This window comes from Glossina fuscipes, unplaced genomic scaffold (genome assembly GCF_014805625.2).
Source record: "Glossina fuscipes isolate IAEA_lab_2018 unplaced genomic scaffold, Yale_Gfus_2 42, whole genome shotgun sequence".
Classification (NCBI taxonomy): domain Eukaryota; kingdom Metazoa; phylum Arthropoda; class Insecta; order Diptera; family Glossinidae; genus Glossina; species Glossina fuscipes.
Genome location: NW_023998426.1, coordinates 1,591,864 through 1,600,212, shown reverse-complemented (window position 1 = coordinate 1,600,212; position 8,349 = coordinate 1,591,864).

Below are 8,349 nucleotides of genomic sequence, written 5' to 3'. Positions count from 1 at the left end.
GTAGCGCGAATTATAATCATGTAAGTTAACAAAAATAATAAATGCTAAATGTGGGAGAAGAAGTGGCGGTGGATTGATGAATTACATTTTAATTTAGAAACTTTTAACACAGTAACACTTGAGGATATATTATATTGCTACGAACTAGAAATGAGAATTTGGAAAATGAATCTGAAAAATTAATTCAATTTTCGAAAAATTTGGACAAATTTGTAAATTATATTTGGTATTGGTTCAACGGTTAGATTGGCTCCAGTTCATAGGCGAATAGCTACATGAATAGATACATGGATTTTTTGTCGAGCATATATACAATATACATTCCACGAACGCGTCAATTTTACCATGTGACGAATTGTCAAATAAAATTAAAGAAATTGATCCTGAAAAAATCAAACTGAAACATTCAACTAATAAATTAATAGATAATTTCTTCGAAATCCGCCATATTCCTACTCATGTTTTGTATTCAATAAACGCATACATTCATAAATTAATACAAGACACGAACAATTGCTACTAACACGAATGTGCACTTGTGTGTGCTTATTTGCATTGTAGAAGCCGCCATTATTGAAATCGTTTATTCAAGCAAAGTTTACAGATAAAGGAATGAAAAAATCAATCTCTTTAATATGGAGAATAAGTGGAGAATGAAAGAGGAAAATGAAAATCCGCAAAAACCGCTTTTCCTTGTCATTTATGTGAATATGACATGAAAAAGTGGTTTCTACGCATAGAAGTACGATATACAATTCACACAATAGCGAAAGTAATTTTAAAACCGGAATGGAGAGGAAAGACAACATTTTTAGGAAATTGAAAGAAAAATTCATTATTATAATCATTTCACGGGTGCAGATAAGTAAAAGGGAATATGGAATGTTAACGAACAATCAGTAGAAAGACGAGGGAAAAGCAATCGAAATAGCTTTTGTGTTATATTTAAAGGAAAAGGACGAGCCTTTTTTTTTTTTATTCTCTCATTGCATATGCAGTCTCTTATATGCTTGTATATTTCATACCCACTCACTCATACATTGAGCGTGCACGTGCATGAAGTTGAGCTAAAACATCTCTCTGTAAAAAACTAGATGAAAAGTTTTCGATTATTTGTCACTTTAAGAACCGTTTGCATATACTAGAGTGAGTTCATTCATTCTTCAAGACACTTTTATATCCATCTTCAATTTTTTTTTGCGTCTATTTATTGAAACACAATTTTAACACAATTTCAATCTGTGAAACGAAAACGCATTAACTGTAGAACTGCCGCTTGCAACAATTTCATTCATTGTCACACTCGCGATTTATTTAATTAATTAGTTAATAAATACAACTACAAATAAAGAAATATTTTCCTAAATATATGTTGAAATTGTATATGTATTTCTAGTATTTAATATATTGAAAATAAATTTGAAGAAAAATCTCGATTAATATTTTCATTAAAATAAATGCGAAAAGATTAAAAATCTATATATAGCTGCATGGTAACAATATTTATTTATAATTTTCTTTGTAGATCTTTGTATTTAAATGGATTCCCCCGTCAAAAATACTGAAGGAACGAAAAGAAAACAATTAGAAGATGATGAGAAAGTAACGAAAAGAGTGAAAGAAGAACTTCCGTCTACGTCATCCTCTATAATAGATAATAAGGTTAAAGGAGAAGGAATAGAAGACGAAAGCTTGACTATCCCGGAGAAGATTTGCGTATGTAGTGATTATCATGAACGATATCCAAAAACGAAACATTAAGCCAAACAACTAGGGGGATGATGTATACGCCTTACCAGCCAAACCTTTTCATGCTTCCTTGCTAATGCATTCATAAGGAGTCTATCTTTAGGATAAATGAAATATTTGTAACAATTTTTGTATACACATTTGGTATGAAGTGTTTATTGCAGAAGTTTTAGCGAGCATGCGTTTGTGCGCTGCAGTCTCGCATGAGCCCTGTAAACATTAAGACCGATGCATTATATATGGTACTCTTTTGCTCATTGCCTGTCTGTTCTGTTAACTGGGGCGATAGGGAGTTACAAGTCACCAAGTTTGAAAACAATATAACTTACCGCATATAGCATTTTAATACTAGCATAGCTTCCGTTTTTAATGGAAAACTTCTTCAAAACTTCACACTCCACACATAAATGTCCATAAATGTTCACCATAACTTAATTCGCTTGCGGCACCTCTTACTGCGCTTTTTGTCATTAATCCGCCTCAAGTGAAAATACAAGCTATACATTTTTTCTTCAAGGACGCTACACACCACATTAATTTAAAACAACCTATCGAAATTGCTAGTAATTTCTACATCTCTACATGGAGTCTAAGCGAACTTCATTTATATATGTCCATTCCAAAAATTTCTTATATATTTTTTGGAAATTCACTTCAGCACTTGTTCTCATTTAATTTGGCTAAGACTTGCTGCCTCAAGTTACTCCAAATTGAAGTAGGGCTAGAGTTTTCTCCTTCATTGTGTTGTGTGATATTTAATTTGAAATCTCTTACTGCATAATTCACAATTTATTTTCATTATCTTTGCAGGAACAAAGCTCAATTCCGATATCTGTGTTTGTCAACCGATTCGTATGGCGCCACTGGTGGAAATCGACTCCCTTTGAATACCGACGGGTCCACGATAGTTGGGGCTATCACGATATTGTCAAAAATAATTCGATGTACCTACCTCATAGTATATTTTTAAATTATTTTATAGTTAAACTATTGGCCTTCAAACACGGAAAGGAGTGCATTGATTACCGAGCAGCGGCCATTGAGGGTTGTCCTCAAATATTTGGCAAATTGGGGGCGGACATAGCTTCTCATTATGAAATATATAAGAGAAAATCGAGTCATCCTATGGCTAATCTTGACGTCGTTAAAATTGTGTCATTGGCACACTTCCTTTATTACAAACAAGCTATACCTGATCCTAATAAGTTCCACATATCAAAAAGTATTCTGTTAAAAATTATGAATTACTTAAATCAACTCCTTTATGACAATATCGAGACATATGTCCAGGTCGAATTTGGGGGACTGATTGGCAATGTCAACATAATATTTCACGACGAAAGACATAACAAAAGATATCTGTATCAAATCAAAGTTGCCCGTACAGATAATCTCTACCGTACATTTTCTCAAGCGCAGCTATATGCATATTGTTACTCCAAGGAAAGGAACACTATGATTGATAAGATAACTATCTACAAACCTCTTTCCGGTGTAGAATTAAGCATGGACGTCGATTTTAAAAAAATTGAGGAACTCGTTTACCAAAAAAATTAACAAATTCGCATGCGAAATCGATTTATGTTATTCTTAATAAATAAACATAAATAAATGATAACAAAATAAGTTTCTGCTATTATTCAGTATCAGTTCTCTTGTCTAGTGGTTTTTTTTTATCCGCATCACACTTTTAACTTAATCGTAGAGACTTATATCGTTGCTAAAAGACGATCTATGCGAGCAATTACTTCAATTGATAGGAGACTTACGTGCATGTTTCATCGAGTATAACACGAAGCATCGAGCGTAAGTCACTATAACAAACTTGATAATTTTGCAGTCAAAGAAGCCGTATATTCTCAATATTTGCTTTCTTGAGCGCCAATTGCTTACTTTTAATTAAGATAGTATCAGCGACAAGCAAATGACAAGATGTTCCAACAATTTGTACAAAATACAAACTATTAATACCTTAGGAACTTCAGGCCTTTCTGTTATCAACAAAAGTGCTAGAGCTGTTCTCTAACAGCAACGTGGATTCTTGCTCTTTCATTCTCGTTATTTGCAAGACCAAGAATGGTATTAAACTGTTACACTGTATCAAACATTAATAATTTCAGTGAAAATATTCCATTAAAATAAGTGAAGACATTTTTTATAACTCAAAAAAGAAAATTGTTTTTCTTTTCAAAATTGGGCACTGTAAGGGAAAATGTAGAAAGAGCGGTCCGATCCGAACCTTATTTAACAGTGTCCGCCCTTTGCACAAAACACACCTTTGCACCAAATTTCATCAATATAAGTCGACTGAGAGAATGATTCTGGCACAAACTTAGCACACCCTTGTGTAATGCGTAGTGTACGTTATAACGATGATATGCCTCGCTCTACTATGTATATGCAATGCACTTTAAGTGTTGTGTAGCAATAAGTCGCGCATCATTTGCATACAATGTCTATATATCCTTATTATGCGCATGAACAGAGTGTTTGCTCTTTCGTTTTTACTGTGTGCAGGCTTACGTTAACTACTCGGCTATTCGTTTCTCTTTTCCTCAACCATAAACTTGTGCCATTAAAAACAAGAAATGTTTTAAAAGATGGATACTCAGCCATCACTGTGTATGTATGCCTGAGTGCACCGCAATAAGTTATCTCAGCATGTCCATCTCTGTTGTAATGCGCGTTGATCTATATAGAGCTAAAAGGATAAATCATTTCACCATGTCGCCATTTTGTGGTCACGTATGTGGAAATGTATTCGAAATGCCACCTTTCATTTACGGACGAATGCCTTAACTAAGCTCACTTTATACGTTTATTTCACAATTATTTGTGTTTTTATTTAACGAAATTCCTAATGCTTCGCTTGGAATGATAAATATATAGATTTGTTTTGCAATTATAACGACAATATTATGTTTCACATTATTAGGGAAAAGGGTCTAATAGCTCGCAATGGCACTGACTCGTTTAATGAGCAAACAATATTTTCAAAACTGAACTAACATTAAAAGCAATTCTATATAAAGAAACAACTAAGTAAATTTTTTTTACTTCATTTCACTACTTAATGCAATGTAACTTAGCCTTGAGTAGTCACAGCTATGTTGAAAAAGTGATAAGCTTTTTAGTTGCGGTTGGCCGCAAGTAATAAATGAATCGAATTTGGTATCGAAATTGTTCAGATGGGACAAAAATAAATTTGAATTGCTTATGAAATCCAATAAACTGTTAAAGGTAAAGATAAGGTTGTTCTTTAATAGCTTTAAATAAACAACTGGTGATGTGTGTCACTAGAAACATTACAGACGAACTTATTCTGCTAAAGTCATTCATTTGAATATTATATAACATCTGGATATTCATTTGAAAAGAATAAAATGTTACATGTTTTCTATTAACAATGCGGACTTGTTTCCTACGCATTCAAATACGCGTGAATTTAGAGAGATGCGTTCGATTTTTTCCGATATCAAACACGCCTTCTTACTATTTTCGGGGAAGCAGCTGTTTAAAGTAAGTGCTAAAGCGCCTGCTGCAATAACTCAGGGGTGGTGCGGACAATTATATAATAAAAAAATTATAATATAAATAAAACATTCATATCGATTGATATTTAGAAAAATGGCGACAACTCAAGCACATGCACATGACTTCTTAAGCAAGTGCATGCACAAACGCTCCTCCTACTATTGTACACATATGCCCGTCTTAGGCAACGAAAACGTTACATATATATAATATTTTTGGTATATATCACCTGTATGGTGAAGGGCGGAAAAAAGATAAAAGCTGTCTTATTTGGTCACTTATTTTAAAGAACAGAGAAAAAAGATTAAGCTGTACATTAGCGAGGTAGCAACATAAAATTCTGAATAAATTGAACCAAAAACTTGTCACTATGGCAATAAAATATTTGTTTATACTATATTTCTAGCAGTTGACCCCGTGTCGGCCGCAATTTGTGTAATGTAATGCGACCTAGCACGTAGGCGGTAGAGCGGTTGCCCATTTTCTCTCAGCCCGCCGTGCCACATATAAAATAAAAAAAAATAAATGTATTCAACCGACTTTTTAGTTGTCCTGAGTAAGTCCTGTCTTCGTCCCCCTAAAATGGTTTGGAACGATCCACTTGTCCAACCACTCCCCCTATAACGCTCTGCAATAGTATTTCAATTCTTAAAATTGGAAGCTATTGTAAAATATTTGGAAACATTCGATGAGGAGGTGATCTTACAAACTATGTCGTCCTTGAAAGAAAATAATATTCCGGAATATAAGGCTCATCAGTGCATTTTATATTCGTTGGCTTAATTTAAGAAAACACAAAAGAAGATATTAAAATTCATTATTTACAACCTCCTGGCTGGCAAAGAGTTTATTATGCAGTTGAAAGACATTGACTTGGAAGGCCTGGAAAACGCTCTGAAAAGTGATTTGATGATAGAAGAAGACGAAGGAAAAATCGAGAAAAATCAATCTTTTACTTATTGATTATGTTATAAGCATGCATTAACCTAAGAATAAAGTTTATCGCAGCATAATTTGCTGAAAGTTCATTGCTTGAAAAGTTTGAGGTTCTCGAAGGAAAAAATCCTAAAAGAAGCAAACGAACTAAAGAAAAGCACGCAACGATCGAAACTTTTTTTAAGCGCATCAATCATTTCTCCATCACTATGACGGTCTACGCGTTAAACTTAAATATAAAATTATTTAAAAGAGAGCCAACGTCGCGCAGTAGTTGATCCTACAAATTGATATTGCTACGGTGGAGTAGTGTTCTATGCCACGCTTTGTTTTTTGTTTTTTCCTTGTCCTTCTTTACCCCTGGTTGCGAAGTACGTAGATTTTTATACCTTAAGTTTGTGCGGGTGTACGTAACACGCAGAATAGTTTGAGATAGATCGACGTTTTGTTATATCGATCGATTTAGAAAAGGATTCTGAGTCGATCTAAGTCTGTCTATCCGCCTGTCCTGATGCCTATTCATTTTTGTCTGGCAATTTTTGAGATGTTTTGATGGAATTTCTCACACTGACCTTTTTTGACCTAATTTTGAAAAGTCGTTACATTAAAAAATTGTAATTTTTAAAATTTCCCGACAAAGCTCGCTGATAATATATCTTCGTTTGAGGAATATATAAAGTAGTTCTAAATCTTCTCTCTTCTTTGCCTTGTGATAAATAAGCATAAAACCTTAAAAAAAGTGAGAAAAAACAAAATTTAATCACTTGTAACTTTAAGTTGATAACAGGAAAATATCATCCTTAACTTTTACTATTTATTTTGATTCCTGGATTCCACGAGCACTCGAAATTTAATTTCGTTCACAAATAAGTTCGGTTTCGAATGCGAGTTATTTGTTAATTAGGAATTACGGCACTTAAAAAGCATGTCGCGTCGCAAATACACACTTGTAGCTATTAATTACTTTTATATAATCACGTATCGATACACTTTCTTATGATACCCGGTGGGCTACTCATTCTACTAATTCGTTTACTTAAAATAATAAAACTTTGATAATACTAAAATAAATTAATGAATGAACTAGGAATTAAATTACTTTTGTTGCTTAACAAAATGAAAAAGGATAAAAATGATGACACGAAATTCCAGGATAAACTTCCTAGAAGCTAACTCCAAAGAAGTCCAAGAGGTTAGAGCAACTTATGGAAGATTTTTTAAATTTTACTGAAGTGAAGTTAGCCCACTTTAGCTAGCCCACATTTTAGCAAAGACAGAAATGTGGTCTATCTTCACTCATGAGCAACCACCTTTGCCAGGGTAATTAATAACTGAACACCACAAAATCATTAGAAAAACTAAACAAAAATAGACATACAAGTATAAATGAAATAAGAAATTATACACAAATGTTATAAAAAACTAAAAAAAAATTTTTTTTCTTGTATTTACCATATAGTGCATGTGTAGCGTTGATGAAAAGTTGCAATGTGTAAAGTGTGTATAAAAAATTTTTAAGAAATTTCCCTATCGCAGATTTTTGATATGTTTTAAAGGATTCGAAAACCTATCAGAGACCAAACTTCATTACCCTGTATAGTGGACATCACCTCGAAATTCACCAAAAACCGGCTCTCTCCATTTACCCAAGACCGTAAAGGCAATAATGTTGCTAATAAAATGTTCGAACTTATATACATAATGTTTTTGTTTCGTTTGCTAATGAAATGTTTGATTTTATACACATAATGATTTTGTCTTCTTTCAGCACGTATGTTTACGATTACACATTAGGCGGATATATTTGCAATAGTAACGTGTTTGTCCATACACTTGCTTAAGAAGTTATATGTTTGGTATTGAGTTGTCGTCATTTTTCTAAATATGAATCGCGTATAATTGTAACTTTTTCCACTTTTCGATGATCGAGGAGTAGCTAATGGAGATGTAAAACTATTTCGCTTTAAATTCAGAAAGTTACTAGTGCGTGGAGAAAGTAATTCCTTTTTGCCCCACGTCTCCACGTATGTTGAGCTACTTACGTCGATGTTGTCTCGATCTATACATTTATCTGCAATGCCTCTTTTTGAAATATTTAGATTAGAGGGCGGAATATTAAAAAGAAACCTG